Source organism: Danio rerio, chromosome 7 (assembly GCF_052040795.2).
Source record: "Danio rerio strain M-AB ecotype USA chromosome 7, GRCz13ab, whole genome shotgun sequence".
Lineage (NCBI taxonomy): Eukaryota > Metazoa > Chordata > Actinopteri > Cypriniformes > Danionidae > Danio > Danio rerio.
This window is the reverse complement of record NC_141027.1, coordinates 45,432,832-45,451,712: the sequence shown is the minus strand read 5'-3', so window position 1 is coordinate 45,451,712 and position 18,881 is coordinate 45,432,832. Positions and strand designations below refer to the sequence as shown.

Below are 18,881 nucleotides of genomic sequence, written 5' to 3'. Positions count from 1 at the left end.
ACAGGAAACGGAGCCTGTACGTTACATGACGCTACAGAAACAACAAAGTAGGAACGCCTCATTCAGCCGATGCATCAGTGACCCCGTACTAATACAAGTGTTACGTATTCAAAGTCAGTCAGTGATGGAGAGGACGAGATTATGACTTTTGAGACTTCTTCAAGGTTAGTGGACGGGTTCATGTAAATTTATTTCAGCTGCCCAAATAGCAATGTGCTGGCCTTTGCAAACAAACACAAATAATCTCTTATCCATACAGAAAGTGTAATAAACACATTACCATACCGTACATAGTAAATGTGCGTTGGTATTGTCTCTTTACTTTGAAACCGTACGCTTTACCGACAGTCTTCTGCATATTTACTTCACAAATGAAATTCAACCACAATGTAAGTAAGTGGCTCATATTCCACATGAAAAAAGTACATAAAAAAAGTACTATGGTAATATATAGTAAATACTGTTGTTTTTGAACCACGATACTAAAGTACTTAAATTAATCTGTTGTGGTTATCCTCTAGTTGCTGTAGTAATAAATCAACTAAACAACAAACTAATGTTCAAATACCATACTTCTACAAATATAATTTATATGTAGTAAAATCTAAAGTGAATGGAGCAGTGGGTGTTAGCGATGTCGCCTCACAGCAAGAAGGTCGCTGCTTTAAACCTTAGCTGGGTCAGTTGGCATTTCTGTGTGAAGTTTGTATGTTCTCCCCGTGTCCGCTAGGGTTTCCCCGACAGTCCAAACACATGTGCTATTGGTGATTTGGATAAGCTAAAATGTCTGTACTGTATGTGCGTTTATGGGTGTTTCCCAGTGAGGTGTTGCAGCTGGAAGGGCTTCTGCTGCGTAAAACATATGCTGGTTAAGTTGGCGGTTCATTCCACTGTGGCGACCCCAGATTAATAAAGGGACTAAGCAGAAAAGAAAATGAATGAATGAATATCTAAAGTGTACTGATGCAGTTTTAAGTTCACGATAAGTCCTACACTTTTAAACATTTCCTGTAGAATCTACAGCAAGTTACTGGCAGCAGTTTGCCCGTAATACACTGTTAATGAATTACAGCTACAACAAAAAAAAATACTGTATTCATATTTACAGCACTATTTATATTTACAGAATTGTATATGTAACTTTACTGTAAAATATAGAGATTTTCATTATGCAACTTTAAAATACAGTAACATACTGTATAATTGTCCTACAGTAAAATACAGTTCATATTACTGTTAAATACTGTGCAGTTTACAAAAATCATTAATCATTATGCTGTAGCATTCGTTAACAAACTGTTGTAAATTCTACTGTTTATAAAATGCGGTATAATACATTTTACTTGAGTGTGGTGGTTCAAAATCATGTAGCTTGAAGGGTATCTGCTGCATAAACCTTATGTCAGACTAATTGCAGGTTCATTTCACTGTGGCAATCCCTAATAAATTTGGGTCTAAGCTAAAGAAAAATGAGTGAGTGGGTTTAAAATCATCATATTAATTACTATAGATTAATTGTGTTCATGTGTGTGCATGTGTGTGTGTGTGTGTGTTTGTGTCTGTATTATGTTTAACTTTTAAAGTAAGCAGATATAAATGTGTAGATTAAGATGTGGTGATACAGAAGTTCCCTGTTTTAGGAACAAAATCAGAACAACTAATTTTTTCACTCGCTAACAGAGAAAGGCTTTAGAAACAGGAAGTTACTGCTTTATTTCTTCCCACATTGTCTGGGTTGGTAGATGCGCTGGACACCCAAAAGCACTTAAACATAGAAAAGCCAGATTTATATGATTTATCCTCTTTAAAAACACTACAACTACAGCTACACTAACTGTAGTTATATTGGCTTTAAAGTCTTTAAAGCCAGGATAATACTCTATGTATGTTTTGTGGTGATCTAAACATCCACACATATTGCACGGCTGACATAATGTTCTTTCGGAAATCTGCATAAAAGCACTTTACGCCTTCACATGACTCTGCATCGGACCTGGATATCCATGTCCAGAATCCATTCCCCTCTGGCAGAAGTGCTGAACAGGGCGGCTCTTCTTCATTAATATGGATGACTGAGGCCAGAAGCATCCAGAGGCGACACACAGTCTCTCATAAACACGCCTGCTCCAGAGATAAAGAGACAGTGATGGAGCAATACTATCAGCACATTCATCCACATACATACTGCATTCTTTCTCCATCGGCCATGTGAGCGGGGAAGTCCCGCATTCACACAAATACAGCAATTTAAAGCTGACTAATTGAACAGCAATCCATTTTCTGTGCTTGTTTCAAGATAGAAAGTGAAAATTAAAAACCTCAGAACATGATAAATGTTGAGCTTTTCTTACACAAATTTCTTTAATTGTTTTTTAGTACTTTTAAAAAAATGTTTTTCATTTCTGTGTATTAATAATCTTCAGCATCACATGACCTTTCAAATAATAATAAACTAAAAATATACATATGCAGTTGTTTTGCTACTCAAGAAAAGGCTTAATATTTTAAAAATGATTTTATTTTATTAATTAAAATTTAATTTAAAAATTCATTACTTAAAGAGCCCCTATTATGCATTATAAAAGGTCATATTTAGTTTTTTGGGGGTCTCCAACAACAGGCTGATATGCATGCAAGGTTAAAAAACACCCATTGTTTTATAATATGCATTTATTTTTACCTAATTATCCTAATGACTCCGATATAAATCGTTCAGCAATTCAATTGTTTCCAAATCCCTCCTTTGAGTGAAGGTAAAACTGTGCTGATTGGTTCGATGACCAAGTCTGTTGCAATTGGTCGACTGCGTTCAGCACGAGACAGAGAAAAACGCTCCCCCACGGAACTAGTAGCACTGTGGCAATGCAGTTAAACACCAGCATATTACTTTACTCTTAACCCTAACCCCAACTAATAACAACGACACCAATTCAGTATTAATCCACATTAGCAAAAGTTGAACTATTTTGAAAATTGGCTGCGCCGCGCAAGTGAGGAACAGCTGATGGTGGCCATAAAAAAAAAGGCAGATAATTAAGAGTTCAGAATTGCTTTTAAATCAGTAAAAGAAGTTTTCAACATGGTTTTGGACGTGATATGTGAATAGCCTCATAACATATTAACCTGAAAGATATAGTAGAAACACTGATCTATAATCGATACGTGATTACAAGTCGCGTGGAGCGATTACAAGTTACATCACTCTATAAAATACATATTTTGCAAACTACACAAAACAAGACAACGATTTTAATTACACTTGCATGTTCTGATCCGGAGGAAGAAGAAACTCTCCATATGAACTGTAACAGTTACTGTCAAACTCCCTGTCAAAGTCTGACAAAGTCCCTTACAAAATAGTCTATGCTACTCCTTTCCTTTAATAACAAATGGTTGACAGGTCCCGCGTTGCAGCATAGGTTATGGTATCAAAACTCAGAAAAATGATGGAACAAACACAACACATGGTTGGCTATACTGTGGTGTTGTGGTGAAAATGTACTTTAACCCCTTATTCCCCAAATCTCCATCTGTCAGTGATCGTCATCTTCGTGTCATGATCAGTCCCCGTGCTCTGCTAGTGTCAGACATGTTCACGTTTTACCGCATCCGGCATTTCATATTTGGTTATGTATCATGTCGACGTCGATGCTTTCTGGCAAAAGATTCAAACCCAACTCGATTCAAGTATTCTACTCTGAGTCGACTATTTCGTTAAAGAATCAATAGTTTTAAACATGGTGCACTTTCAGATTTAAACCTCAGCTGGATGTTTTCATTCACTTAGAGCTGTGTTACTGCAAAGAAGGTCATTTTAAAAACCCATGATAGGCGCTCTTTAATTATTATTAATATTTATTTTTATTCACTAAGGCTGCGTTAGCTGCAATTGATCAAATACAAACTAAATACACTCATATCGTGATATATTGTTCAAATATAATGGAACGTTTTGTAATTTCAATACATTTTAAAATGAGTCATTTTAATTAATAGTTTGTCATTTATTTCTGTGATTCATAGCCTTCAGTTTCACTCAGTCATGCATTTTAATATTTATTAATCTGCTTCTCAAGAAAAAGACTGATTTATTATTGTTGTTTTATAAAATGTACACATTCACTGAAAGCTTTGTAATTAAATGCCAATATTTTACAGTTAATTTTTTACAGTGTTCAGAAACATATGGTGAATAGGGCTGGGCGTTGTACACAGTGCTATAGGTATAACCTCTATACATGTATTGATTACCCTGAATGGCCATCCAAACACTCATATCATATGCATACACAAACATTGTGTCCTTGTTGCATTCACACATTATCTGACCTGAGCGAAGGCCGATGGGTGTGCATTATCTGCACACACAGGAGGAGGCCGTGAACAATAGATGAGCTGGCCATGTTTGTGTGGACAGTCCTGTAATGTAAAAATCAATGGGCCGTTCTTGAGCACTGACGCAGCACAAGCGTTTCTTTTCTGTCCATTTTTCGTGCACTATTTTTTTCACTCAACGCTCACATAAATCAACACATACTGTATATTCTCATAGATCAGATCAATGTCTATAAACACAGACAAAGTGTAGACTTTAGGGAAAGTGGTGAGGGACTGAAAGGAGGCAGGGAGTTTGCTGAAATCTGCTGATTATTATTTTAGATATTTGTCTGGCCGTCTGCCAGCACTGCGCTCTGCCTCTCCATCTCTCCTGGGGTCTGGTGGAGCTGGGGTGGATTAATAAAGCAAAACATTCCCTGAACATGCAGAGGCCCTTTTATTAAAAAAAAAAAACTGTAACACAGTGATGGTCAGGTGGTAAATCTCTGCCGTTTTTATATATATTAACTGTAAACATGAATGATTAAAGTAATAACAACTGACAGGGAATGTTATTTGAGTTTGGTTCAAATTCTGACAAGTTTCTCTGTGATATTGGGCAGCACAGTGATGCAGTGGGTAGCACAATTACCTCACAGCAAGATGGTCACTGGTTCGAGCCTCGGCTGGGTCAGTTGGCGTTTCTGTGCAGAGTTTGCATGTTCTCCCTATGTTTGTGTGGGTTTTCCGCTTTCCCCCACAGTCCAAAGACATGTGGTACAGGTGAATAGGGTAAGCTAAATTGTCCGTAGTGAATGAGTGTAAATGAATGTGTATGGATGTTTCCCAGAGATGGGTTGCAGCTGGAAGGGCATCCGCTGTGTAAAACACATGCTGAAAAAGTTGGCGGTCTGCTCTGGTGATCCCAGATTAATAAAGGGACTAAGCCAAAAAGAAAATGAATGAATGAACTGTCCTTTTTCATCTTAAGGTAGGGCTGTATGCAAGGTCCCTTTCATCGCTGCTTGCAGCTTTAATTCTTCTTCTTCTCTAGAATGAATCGTGATTTTGAGGGTCTAAACATGCAAAACATTGCGCACACACTAGAAGTGGCAAAAAATTACGTTTGTTGTAGGTTTCAGGAAGTGGGTGTAGCAAAATGGCACCACCTATGCACATTTGACAATGTGACAACAGGAAATGACATATAACAAACTCCTCCCACAAATTTTATTGTAAAAGCACCTATTTTTGGTGGTGTTATCTGAACTGTTAACTGACCTCTAGCGATGATATATTGTAAAGATCTAGTTTTTTTCGCCAAAAGGCGTGTCTGTGGCGGACTGACAAACCTGTGTTTTGCCATGGAAAAGGAAGTACATAAAACTCAACCACACAATGTCCGATCTGCCTGAAACTTCACATAGTGGAAAAAAGTCCTCTCCTGAAGACATCTACTTCTCAATATTGAGTCACAGTCATAGCGCCACCTGCCGACAGAAAGAAGTTTGACTTAAATCTGGGATTTTTTCAGATTTTATAAATATATATCAGCTTAAATTATTATTGTACGCTGTTCTCTGTCATCCTTAGGCCAAAGGGTGGTGGTGAGCCTGGGTGCGAGGTCTCTTTCATAGCTGCTTGTTATAATTATGTCTTTAAAGGGCCATGAAACCCCCTCGTTTCAGCAGGGTGTTTTCACACCTCTACTTTGGAAAAAGTCAGAAAAGTGGGCGTGTCCAGCTCTGTTTAGGGGGGAGTGTCGGCGGAAGAAAAGTGGGATGGTGTGGGAGTGTCTATTTGGGCACGCGCAAGTTTCAGAGTCAAAATACACACACACACGCATACAGGAGAAAGTGATGGTGTTTAACCTACATGGACATCTGTAGTCGAATTATTTGCCAAATTATTAAATGGTGGACTTTAACTGCAGTTTGGCTCTTTCATTCAGGGAATTCATTCATGCCCCTCGCGACACACGAGATATTTGATTCGAGGAGCTGCTCTAAGCGTGTATTTTCATGCACTGTTTGATACCGCACGGCGAATGAGAGAAAAAAAATCTCCGCATTTCCCTGAAACTTAGATGCACACGACAGGTAGTGTCAGAAAGCCGCGCGTGTTATTCCGGTCACAAAATGCGGTAAAAAATCCTACACGAGGTTAAAGTTTGGTTGTGGTGCTAACGTGTTTACACTCTGTGCAATAGTTTGTTAGATACGAACAAACTGAATAAACAAAGAGCACTGGTCGCTCACTTACCAAATCTGTAGAGACAGGACAATCACCAGCAACTAGAGCCGCGTCTTTATGATGAGAATACTAACTTACAAACGAATCCAGATCTCAGCGTTTGCAGATGAGAACAGCTCTCAGGTAAACAATAATCCTCCTTAGACACGTAAGTTATTGTTGTCGCGCGTCGCGTACACTGTTAATCCACACGTGACTCTGAGCTCTCACAGAGAGAAAATGAAAACGAAACTTAACTGCAGCAAACTATAAAAGCAACACTTCACGCTTGTTTTGCCAACACAACGTGGCGTCTCTGTCCTGAAAACACGGTGATAGTAATGAATATTAATGAAGTTGCACAATAGAGCGCGCTGATTGGTTTGAACCAAGCCTTACTCATGCATTAATGCATCACACTGTAAGACGTAATAAGACTCACTCTGGCACAGACGCCCAGTCTGCATGCTGGAATACAGCGCTATTATGTCATGGCCGTGACGCAGCTTCAAAAATTCGTTTCAAACCGGAAGTACGAATTTGCTTGAAATAACGCAAAAACAACCAATTTACACTTTTTAGTGAAATATAGGTGTCTTAATAGTGTTTTTAGCAGTGTGGGACACATATACGACTGTCAACAGCTCAAAAAATGTGTTTTGGTGTTTCGTGACCCTTTAACAGACATTTAGTTGCATAGTTACATGTATTCTGTCACCTTGTCACAGTTAATGTAGGCCACATTTATCAACCATATTGGAAAATCAATAAATATACCAGTTTAGATAAGAATTATTATTCCTTCAATCTTCTTTTTGTTTTAATTTATTACAGTTTCGCACATCCACAATGTCATGCATGTTTGTAAGTCAAATCATTGTCAAATGGGCAGTGTTTCGTGGAAATTATGAAAGGGATCATGTAAACCCAGCCGGTTAATAAACACTGTGACAGTCTGAACAGTGAATATCAACCCCTTGAAGATTTCAATGTGAAGTAAACTCACAATTAACCTTGTTTTTTTCACTTTTCTGTTTACCAGTTTATTCTTAAATATTGCTTAAGGTAGATCAGAGCCTTAGATAGTTGAAACACATTTTTGTTTGAAACACAAAGCATTTACTTTATTTGTTGACTAAAGATATCCATAATACTTTTAAATATGTATTTCACAGTTAGCGTATGAACGTAACTAGCTATATTTGTTGCACTTGTGCCATGAAAGGATTTGTATGACATTAATTGTCATAATTCGATATTCAATAGCAGAACGTTTGAGAAATAAATAGGCCACTGTTCCTCACTGAATCACTTAGTGTTCAAATTAAGTTAATCTCTAAAACACTGAACATTGAAAGCATACAGAGACATTTAGAAAACAGCTCATTGTACAACTTTAAAAGCAACAAATACCTCAGTGAGAGACTCACTCTTTCACAAAGCCATTAATCAGTCAGTAACTGTGGTGTCAGATGCAGCTGCAGCCTCTACCAGTTCACTCCACACATGTGGCGCTTTACAGCAACTGACACAATAGGGTTCTTCTGCGGGCTCACTTGATACAATGTGTTTCAACTGTCCCCTGCTGACCATCCTGCACATTTCCCTAAACTGAACAAAAACACTTAAGCGGGTCATCGCATGAAATATGTAAAACTGATGCAATTTCATAAAATAAATGAATGAATAAAACATTACGTTAAAGAGATGAAATTAAATTCTTAGCCTAATTAAGAGTCTACCATGTAAACAGCAATTTTTAATTATTTTAATCTGATGAAGGTCCTAATCGAACCAAACAGAAATCTGATTAAGACATGTGGAAGCACATTATTAAAGCTCAGTGCAGACATGTAAACACTTTAATCAAACTATTACCATCATTTAGGACTTTCATACACACACAGCAATTTGACACTATTGTCTGCACATACGAGTTAGTTAAGGACCACAGACATCTGCATTGTGAAATTCAGAGGGTTTTTTCTCCTATACTGCGTGCGGTATCAAATTTCATTAAAACAACACTCTTCCAGGAGTTCGTACTCGCATCCAATTTCTCATTTGTCACTGGGGGCATGCATGAAATGTTCCTGAAGGAAAGTAGAAGTGCCAAACTGCAGTTAAAGTCAACAAATTAAAAATTAAACATCCAAAATTACATGAAACTCCATGGGAAATGTGGATAGCGTGATGATACAATAACCTTAATCCAATTATGTGCTATAACATGTAAAATAGGATCATGAAAGTAACATTCAAATAGCAGCTCATGTAAACACCTTTATGATATTATTGTCTTATTCAGATTCAGGCAAATAATTTGACAGCTGATGTCCATGTAAACAATGTTTTGTTGACTTGTGATCAGACGAAAGACTTGTTTAGCGCAATTTGTGAACTGATTTAACAGGATCTGATCAAATTCAGCTTGTTCACAAATGAAACACCAATATTTAGTCTCTGAGCAGGCCATTTTCTTTAAAATAACTTTTTACTCAGCTTTATTCAAGAAATGTAATGTAGTAAATTGTACAATATTTTAGTTTATAAAAATAAAAATAACATACAAACTCAAAATATGTACTTGAGTACAGTCAAAGACTATAGAATACACAAGACATGTCCCTCGTATCTCTTTAAATAGGGAAAAGTGTAATGGTCAATATGGTGAATAAAGCCCCACCAACTAGTACAGAAGCCAATCATCGATCACTATATCGTAAATAAAGCCCGCCTTCTAGTACAAGAGCCAATCATCAATTGCTATAGACTGACGATACTCCAAGGGAGAAGCTCAGACCAGACGTGAGTTTCTGCAGATTTTGTGTGATTTGGACGTTTAGAAATGAAACTAAAGGGACAGGTGTTTAATTCTATTGGTGATTTCTAATTTGAAATTCAATTATATGCTTGGCAAGCAGTTTTGGGGAGTTTGATGTTTTCCCCATTCAGACAGAATGCCCAAGCATACTGCTAGAGAGGTGTTGGCCACCGAGTGAAAAGACTTGCCTTGCTCTACCACTACAAAACCAGCGTTATGATTTTTTTACTTGTCATATGCTTCTGAATGAATTGATCAAGGAAAGTGTTTGAATGTGAGGGAGGATCGATAAGAGTTACACATTTAAGTTTTCACTGAATTACACGTCCAAAAAAATTGTATAATAGGCTTGGTGCTAATTTCATAAGTTGTTCACCCAGGGAACAGTATTAAGAGTCTTTGAAGAGTCAATTAGCATTCAGTATGGTCACTAAGTCAGTGTGCCGATAGGATTTTAAAGAACATGTGCAAAAGGAATCATGAAGCAGCCTAAAGTGTCTTAACAGTTCGCTTTTAGAGTTCACTGGCAATTAATCAGGGCTGGTAAAAGGGCTGTCTTTAAGGACAGTGAGGCTCCGCAGTGCCTGGGATAAGGTCTTTAGGCTCAACCCTGACAGACAGCCTAGTTTATGGTGTGTTTATGTAACGCAGCTGTGGTTACAGACACCCAGGCCCCCTTTCTCAGCTCTTTGCTCTGGGTCAGAGGTTTTCCGAGGCCCGATTTAGATCAATTCCTAGAGACTCAGACGGGACCAGAGGAGGATTCACATGAAGCTTGTTCATGAGGGTTTGGTACTGGTATGCAGAGTTGTAGCAGCTGCACTGTTATTAGAAGGACAATATCCAGTAATGAAACATGCTTTTGCTGGAGGATTATTATTAAGCAGCATGTCTGCATACTGGAGCAGAGTTTGGACTATCATGAACAAACCATTTGTGATGTTGGATTCTAAATTTCTACCTTAGTGCCTTTTTGTCGGTATTTCTGGGTGCTGTTTATTGTTAAAAATATGGTTCAATTTTTCATTCATTCATTTTCTTGTCAGCTTAGTCCCTTTATTAATCTGGGGTCGCCACAGCAGCATGAACCGCCAACTTATCCAGCAAGTTTTTACGCAGCGGATGCCCTTCCAGCCACAACCCATCTCTGGGAATCATCCACACACACTCATACGGAGGAAACCCACGCGAAGGCAGGGAGAACATGCAAACTCCACACAGAAACGCCAACTCAGCCGAGGTTCGAACCAGCAACCCAGCGACCTTCTTGCTGTGAGGCGACAGCACTACCTACTGCGCCACTGCCTCGCCGATATGGTTCAATTTGTGTGTTTAAATATTTTGTACATTTTAATATCAAACAGTTTGTAAATTGCTGCATGTAGACCACTGGTCTCAAACTCAACTCTCACAGCTCTGCATAGTTTAGCTCCAACCACCTCCAACTTACACCTGCTTTATAGTCTCTAGTAGTCTTGAACACCTTGATTATTTGGATCAGCTGTGTTTGATTAGGGTTGGAACAAAACTGTGCAGAGCTGCGGCCCTCCAGGAATCCAGTTTGAGACCTATGATGTAGACCAGGGATCACCAAACTTCTTCCTGGAGGTCCGGTGTCCTGCAGATTTTAGCTCCATCCCTAATCAAACACACCTGAACAAGCTAATCAAGGTCTTACTGGGTATACTTGAAACACCCAGCAGGTGTGTTGAGGCAAGTTGGAGCTAAACCCTGCAAGGCATTGGACTTAAAGGAACGAGATTGGTGACCCCTGATGTAGACTATACCGTAAATTTTGGGGCCAGTTAAATGTTTAAATCTTTTTGAAAGTAGTCTTTTATTCTCATGATTGGATTTAGTTTGTCAAATATACAGTACAGTACTGCAAAAAAAAAAAAATATATATATATATATATATATATATATATATATATATATATATATATATATATATATATATATATATATATATATATATATATATATAAAAGCATATTTTTTTATTAATTAAGATATTTAAAGATGTTACAGAAATATGCAGTTTATTTCAGTGATGAAAAAACTGAATTTTTAACATAATTACTCTTTAACAATCTTAAAGGGTCACAAAACACATCTTTTTTAGGATGTTGACAGTCATATATGTGTCCCACTTTGCTAAAAACACTATAATGACACATTTATTCAGCTAGCAAGGTAAAAATTGTTGTTTTTACTTTGTTAAGAGCAAGGCGACGCAGTGGCGCAGTAGGTTGTGCTGTCGCCTCACAACAAGAAGGTCGCTGGTTCAAGCCTCGGCTGGGTCAGTAAGCTATTCTGTGTGAAGTTTACATGTTCTCCCTGCGTTTGCGTGGGTTTCCTCCGGGTGCTGCGGTTTCCCCTACATGTCCAAAGACATGCTGTATACAGTAGGTGAATTGGGTAAGCTAAATTGTCTGTAGTGTGTGTGTGAATGAGTGTGTATGGTTGTTTCCCAGTGATGGGTTGCAGCTGAAATGGACTAAGCTGAAAAGAAAATGAATGAATGAATGTTTGGAGCAAATTCGTACTTCCGGTTTAAAAAGAAATTTTGAAGCAGCGTCACAGCGATGAGCATGGAGATTGGCTGTCTGTACTGGCCTGTACAAAGTGACTTCATTGAGTTTTCATTGAGTTTTCTGAAGACGTAAATGATAGAATAGCACCATTAGCCGAGTTTTTAGTATGTTGCTCAAAGTGTGTTGCTTCTGTCTCGCTGTTCTATTAAAAAAATGCTTAAAATATTAAATACAAAGATAGTTTGGTCTCTCTTTATTTAATTTTTTTTTTGTGGACATGTTTTCAGGATTCTTTGATGAATTGAATTAGGTAGTTTGCAAAAGTGTAAAACTTTTTATGATCAAGACATTTTCCATTGCAGTCAGGTCTGTTGTTGGTTTTGTACTGGTTTGGTGTGTTTTCATGTCTTCTACTGTGAAATGTGTTTATACATTTGCTGCTAGAGTTTTTGTTAAGTTTGCGGTAAAGATTAAGTGTAGACTCAAGTTCATTCATTCATTCATTCATTCATTTTCATGTTGGCTTAGTCCCTTTATTTATCAGGGGTTGCCACAGCGGAATGAACAATTAACTTATCCAGCATTTGTTTTACATAGCGAATGCCCTTCCAGCTGCAACCCATCACTGGGAAACACCCATACACACTCATATGCACACTCATACACTACGCACAATTTAGTTTATTCAATTCACCTGTACCGCATGTCTTTGGACTTGTGGGGAAAACTGGAGCACCCGGAAGAAACCCACGCAAACACAGGAAGAACATGCAAACTTCACACAGAAATGCCAACTGACCCAGCCGGGACTCGAAGCAGCGACCTTCTTGCTTTTAGGTGCAAGTGCTAATCATTAAGCCAACGTGTCACCCTATGTAATTTATTGTATTTTCAAAATCAAAGAAGACACAAAATATTTGTGTCTTAAAAGTTTTATATATAAAATATATAAATATTTATATATAAATATAAAAGTTTTCATATAAAATCACTCTAATTTTTATTGATCACACAGCCGAGTGCTGTGATTTCACACTTTTTTTTTGTTTATTTGTTGAATATTTTTGCTTACAGTTGAATTTTTTTCTTTTTAAAATATTTTCCAATTGATGTTTAACAGAGAAAGGAAATTTTCACAGTACGTCTGATAATATTTTTTTCTTCTGAATTAGTCTTTTTTTATTTTGGCTAGAATAAAAGCAGTTTTAAATATATAAAAAAAAATCTATTTTAAGGTCAAAATTATTGGCTCTTTTAAGCTATATTTTTTCGATAGTCTACAGAACAAAGCATTGTTATACAATAACTTGCCTGATTACCCTAACCTGCCTAGTTAACCTAATTAACCTAGTTTAGCCTTTAATGTCACTTTAAGCTGTAAAGAAATGTCTTGAAAAACAAAGTAAAGAATTATTTACTGTCATCATGGCAAAAATAAAATAAATCAGTTATTAGCAATTAATTTGTAAAACTTTTATGTTTAGAAATGTGTTGAAAAAATCTTCTGTCCGTTTAACAGAGTTTGGGGGAAAAATAAACAGTGGGGCTTTATATTATACATTTCTATAGTAAAATATTCTTGCTGTCTTACTGGCAAATATATTTGCATGTATTGCAGTACAACAGTATGGTGCTGTAAACAGGGAAGTCCAGGCACTTAAAGATTTTCTCTTTTTCTTGTCTTTAAAGGGTAACACTTTACAATAAGGTTCATTAGGTAATGCATTTACTAACATGAACTAATCATGAACAACACATGTAAAGCATTTATTAATCATAATTAAACATTTACTAATGCAGTAATAACATTCAAGTCCATGCTTGTTAACATTAGTTAATGGACCATGAGTTAACATGAACTAACAATGAACTACTGTATTTTCATTAACTAACGTTAACTAACATGAACAAATACAGTAGTAAATGTATTGTTCACTATTTGTTCATGTTAGTAAATGCAATAATTAACATTAACTAATGAACCTTATTGTAAAGTGTGAGCCTTTAAAGTTGTAAATGTTTTAGTCTGAGTTTTTTTAAGTAAGTCAACACAGACCTGCACTGTAAAAAAAATCTAGGGTTCCACACAATTTCTTCATGTTGTCCCAACACAAATCGGTTAAGTTAACTTAAATGGTTGAAGTGAATCGAACGTAAAACAATAAAAAAATTTAAAAACTTAAGAATTATGTTGTTACAGCTCATTTTAAATAAGTAGTTTCAGCAATCACCAAAAGTCCTTTTTTAATGTATACTGTAGATCAGATTTGTCAACATACAGCATATGTGCAAAGTGTTTGCATATATTAATCCAGTCCATAGCTGCATATTATTGTACTTGCACTGTAAAAAAAATGCTGAATTCCATATGATACCTTCATGTTGTCCTAACACAAATCGATTACATTAACTTGTTTGTTTTTACAAATTTAGTTGGATTGAACATAAAACAATTAATCTAATTTAATCTAATTTGTGTAGGGACAACATAAAATAATCATGTTAAAAACCTGTTAAAAACTTGTTAAAACTGAACAATGTTGTTGTTTCAGTGTTAAGATGATCCTTCAGAATAAGTTTTAATATTCTGAAACATTTCTTAATGTTATCATCAGTGTTAAATAAGTTTTACTTTATAGACTTTTATTATTATTTTATTTTATTTATAAAGTATAAATAAAAACCTTTACTGTCTTTTTTAATAAATCAACTGATTCTTTAATGTAATTCCTGAATTCTTTTCTCAATTTTGAAACCATATTTAGTATACTTACTGTACTGTTCTGTTCATGTTTAAAGGTATGCAGTGAATGTAAGCAAGTGCGTCATATGTGTACATGCAAAACATGAAGACATGTTTCTCAGCTCACGCATTCTTCAGCTGCCATTCTTATCACTGACTCCCCATTTTCGCATCCATTTTTTGCATTGTCGTCTTCAGCCATCAGTGTTATCTCTTATAAAAAGTCAAGGGTACGTGTGCACACCTGTGCTTAGTCACACACGATCTGCTACTCAAACATGCTCGTTTCATTAATCATTCATAATCAGTCATGCTTATAGTGAAAGTCTCTGTCTTTCTTGGGTACGAAAGACTCCATGTGTTTTTAGAGAGAGTTGTCCGAAGCACAAACCCGGTGACCCAAACTGCAGGACGCACTTCCCCACTGGGTGGAAACTTTCAGGAGGCCATGCTGGGAAAACATAGTGGAGACTTCAAGAGCAAGGGGCTAAAGACAGGAGAGCTGGCCCTTTATATTACGATTTCACATACTTTGTCTTTTTCTCTTCCGAAAGAGGAGCCTCTTATCTTTACTTCAATAGTCTGCAGCCTGGGTCACTGTCAACTATCATATTTGATTAAAATACCCCACCAATCCCAGCTATGCCTGGAATTCCCTTTAATAACCAACGGCACATCCTTGAGGAAACAGCAAGCATAGAAGCGAGCTCCGTTGGGACGGCATATTTCTCCCTCTTTCTCTGAACCTGTCAGGATCTACAGTGAGGTGTTGATGAGATGCAGTGAATTCCACAGATAAGTGGTACGGCCTGCACTTTTGGAGGTCTTGGCTAGAGCACAGAAAGTTTTGGCCGTTCCTTTCCATGCGCTTGTTAACTGTGAGGCCACGTGTCACTGTTTCTGGATCCAAAAGCTCTATCTCTAATGCAAAAACTAAGTAAGAGATCATTTAGTTGAAGTCAGAATCATTAGCCCCCCTGAATTATTTGACCCCTTGTTTATTTTGTTCCCCATTTTCTGTTTAAAGGAGAGCATTTTTTCAAAACATTTCTGAACATAACAACTCATCTCTAATAACTGATTTATTTTATCTTTGTCATGATGACTGTAAATAATATTTTACTAAATATTTTATAAGACACTTCTATTCAGCTTAAGGTGACGTTTAAAAGCTTAACTAGGTTAATTAGATTAACTAGGCAGGTTAGGGGTAATTAGGCAAGTTATTGTATAACAAGGGCTTGTTCTGTAGACTATCGAAAAATAAATTAGCTTGAAGGGGCTAATAAATGTGTCCTTAAAATGGTGTTTAAAAAATTAAAAACTGCTTTTTATTCTAGCCAAAATAAAAGAAATAAGACTTATTATCAGACATACTGTGAAAATTTCTGTTCTGTTAAACATCATTTGGGAAATATTTAAAAAAGAAAAAAAAAGAAAAAAAGGTGTGTGTGTGTGGGGGGGGGGGGGGTTAATAATTCTGATTTCAACTGTTACATTGCTGTAAAAATGCAAGCAATCCTTCATTTTGTGCCAACACAGATTAAGTTAACTTTTTTTGTTTTTTTTCAAATTTAAGTGATTTGAACATAAAACAATTAGGTTGTTCCAAAAAAAACTCAAGAGTTGTGTTGATTTAGCTAATTTAAAGTAGTTTGAACAACCAGCAAAAATATTTCATTAAAACAATAATCTTAAATTAGCAGTTTGCATATTTTGTGAAAGAGTTTGTTTTTCCTCATTTATTGATGCATGTGAATTGCACTATGATACTTTCTTCTAACAATTTTTAACCTCGAAAGTTTGAATAAGTGACTTTTATTAACATTTTTAATATGCAATATATTATCTTGGTTTGTGTTGCATACTACAGTAAAAAAGTAGTTAATAAACTGTCACTATTTTTTATTTTACAGGCTTATTTTATATATTTATTATTTCCTATATTACAATATTTCAAACCACTAAAATGTCAATAAGTCACTTTGTTAAACTGTAGAGTTAAATTTTTAACATCAAACGTCAACAGAGCAGAGATTGAGGTCCCATAATGCAATTCACAACTGTAAATACACAGAAAACACTTTTGAATAGCCAAATGCAGAAGCTGTTAAAAAAAACAACAACAACAAAAAAACACTGGGATAAAAATAATTAAATGTATAGCCCAAAACGTTTTGGCTTTATTCTTGTTTTACCCAATTTTGAAATAACCCAGCAGTTTTAGAATGTTTAAGGGCTTTATTTTATGAAAACAACCAACTTGATGTACATTATCCTGCATATACATACCTACGGCCATATGGTTACTTGCCTCAAAAGTAAATAATTAGGCATGAACCTTGCAGAAAGAAAAATGTCTGGATGCAGCTTAACACCAACACTATCTCACACAATTTGAACATTTTTTTCATACAGTTTGCTTATCCCCCCAATAGTTTTGTTTCACGGTGGTGTTTTATGCCACTCCTCCTTTTTAAAATCACACATTTTCATAAAAGATTTAACTTGTTTGAGTTGGTATGAATTAGCCACTAAACTATGTGTTTTTGTGAGATCAGGCTGTTAACACTTATTTGTATTACTGGCATCAAACATTCAAACAGTGGACTGGCAGAAAAGAATTTGTGACAGTGTTTTGTAACACTATTGAAGAAAATGATGATATTGTTTTTATCCACACTGAAAAAAACATTCATTTAATTTACTGAATTGGTTTAAGGTAAGTGGTTGCAAACTATTTATACTTATTTATATTTAAATTAAGTTGAACATTACTAAATTTAATTTGTTTAAATGCAGCCCAAATAAATTGTTTTGAATCATAAATAAATTTAATGAATCATTTTTTTCAGTGCATCCCTAATCTCAGGTGGTCAGACAGTGATTCATCTTTTGTAAATAATTAAAATATTGGTGTCCGGGATGCAGCAAGTCCTGAGACTTTACACCGTGATTTTGTAAAAGATTCGCTTTAATGTGTGATATGAATAAACATTGGTCATAAACAGCTACTAAGAGACTTTACTCTATTCAAATGAGTAGAAGCTTGAACCAGGATACAGTGCTTATAACATAACAAGCAGATACTTCAATTACACAACAAGCAGCAAAATACTGGCATTAAGATGGCTAATAATAAAAAGGAAGGATTGTAAAAGAGCTACTTAAATAGAATTGTAATAAAATTCGTTGCTCGTTTAAATGGAGCAATAAACATCTCTGAAGGTTTTGACTGAGTCTGTAGTTTGTGGAAAGAACCTCAGGTTTAATATCATTGTTGCCCCATAGATGGAATCAGGTTGTGCCTTTTCTGCATTCATGTCATTCCTTCTGCTGATTCCATTGTCTTGGCTGGATTCAATTTATTATTTTTATCTCTTTGATCAAAAGTAAATGTGAAGATAGTTGTCATAAGCTGGTTCCTTATCTAGTGAGAGAGTGGAATGTGTCTTTACATTTACATTTTACAAATGTGTAAAATATCCTGTAAAAGACTTGGTTAAACACTTTAGTTAAATGGCCATTTACCTATAGGCCTTGGCTGTATTGCCCCTATATCCTCAATAAATATCTTCTACATCAACTGTCCCACTTTATATTAAGAGCCTATAACTACCATGTGTTTGCATAAAAAATAAATCCATTGTACTTACTGTGTTCATGATGTATTGCAGAACACTTCTGGTGCTCTTGAGTTGGGATACGGTATGGTTCGGTTTGGTGGTATGGGTAGGTTTAAGTGTGAGGGATGGTCAACAGTGTTATAAATGTTATAATTTTAAATGTATTTACAGAAATTAATCCTAAATGTAATTACATAAAGGTATTTAATCAAGGATAAGTACAGTGTAAAGCATGTCTTTACACAATAAGTACATTGTACAATAAGTACATTGAAATATTAATTTCAGTTTAAGTACATATTAGTTAAGGCCACGTAATATAAAGTGGGAACTAGTCCACTAATATGGTGAATGAAAAGGAGTGAGTGAATACGAGGGAGGCTGTTTTGCTTTGGTGGACAATTTTTTTAAATTACTTGGTGGCACCTTGTGATAGTTGTTTAACACTTAGTCTGCTGTCTATTAGTGTTCTTCAGCCTGCAACGCCTCGACTGCTGCTTTGCAAAAGAAGTTTGGCAGAGAAATGGTCATACCCAACTGAGCCTGGTTTCTCTTGAGGATTTTTTCCTTCACTTTAGTCAATTGGTGAAGTTTTGTTCCTC

At 36.0% G+C, this 18,881-nt stretch overlaps 2 long non-coding RNA genes across 4 annotated transcripts in view; one reads left to right on the top strand and one right to left on the bottom strand.

The window, feature by feature from the left end:
* The window catches only part of LOC147836089 (uncharacterized), a 35,692-nt gene continuing 16,811 nt past the window's right edge, over window positions 1-18,881 (top strand). For both annotated transcript variants that reach the window (XR_015496120.1, XR_015496119.1), the window contains exon 1: window positions 1-164. This is a non-coding gene — a long non-coding RNA (uncharacterized LOC147836089). The remainder of the gene's footprint in view (window positions 165-18,881) is intronic.
* On the bottom strand, window positions 4,073-18,363 carry LOC141375107 (uncharacterized). 2 transcript variants are annotated; one of them, XR_015496130.1, is made up of 4 exons: window positions 18,310-18,363; window positions 8,484-8,642; window positions 5,563-5,807; window positions 4,073-5,348 (listed from the first exon to the last, which is right to left on the bottom strand). It is a non-coding gene; the product is annotated as an uncharacterized LOC141375107 (long non-coding RNA). The 2 variants fall into 2 exon arrangements; XR_015496129.1 differs by lacking the exons at window positions 8,484-8,642; window positions 18,310-18,363 and adding an exon at window positions 7,224-8,160 and having other exon boundaries at window positions 4,763-5,348; window positions 5,563-5,973.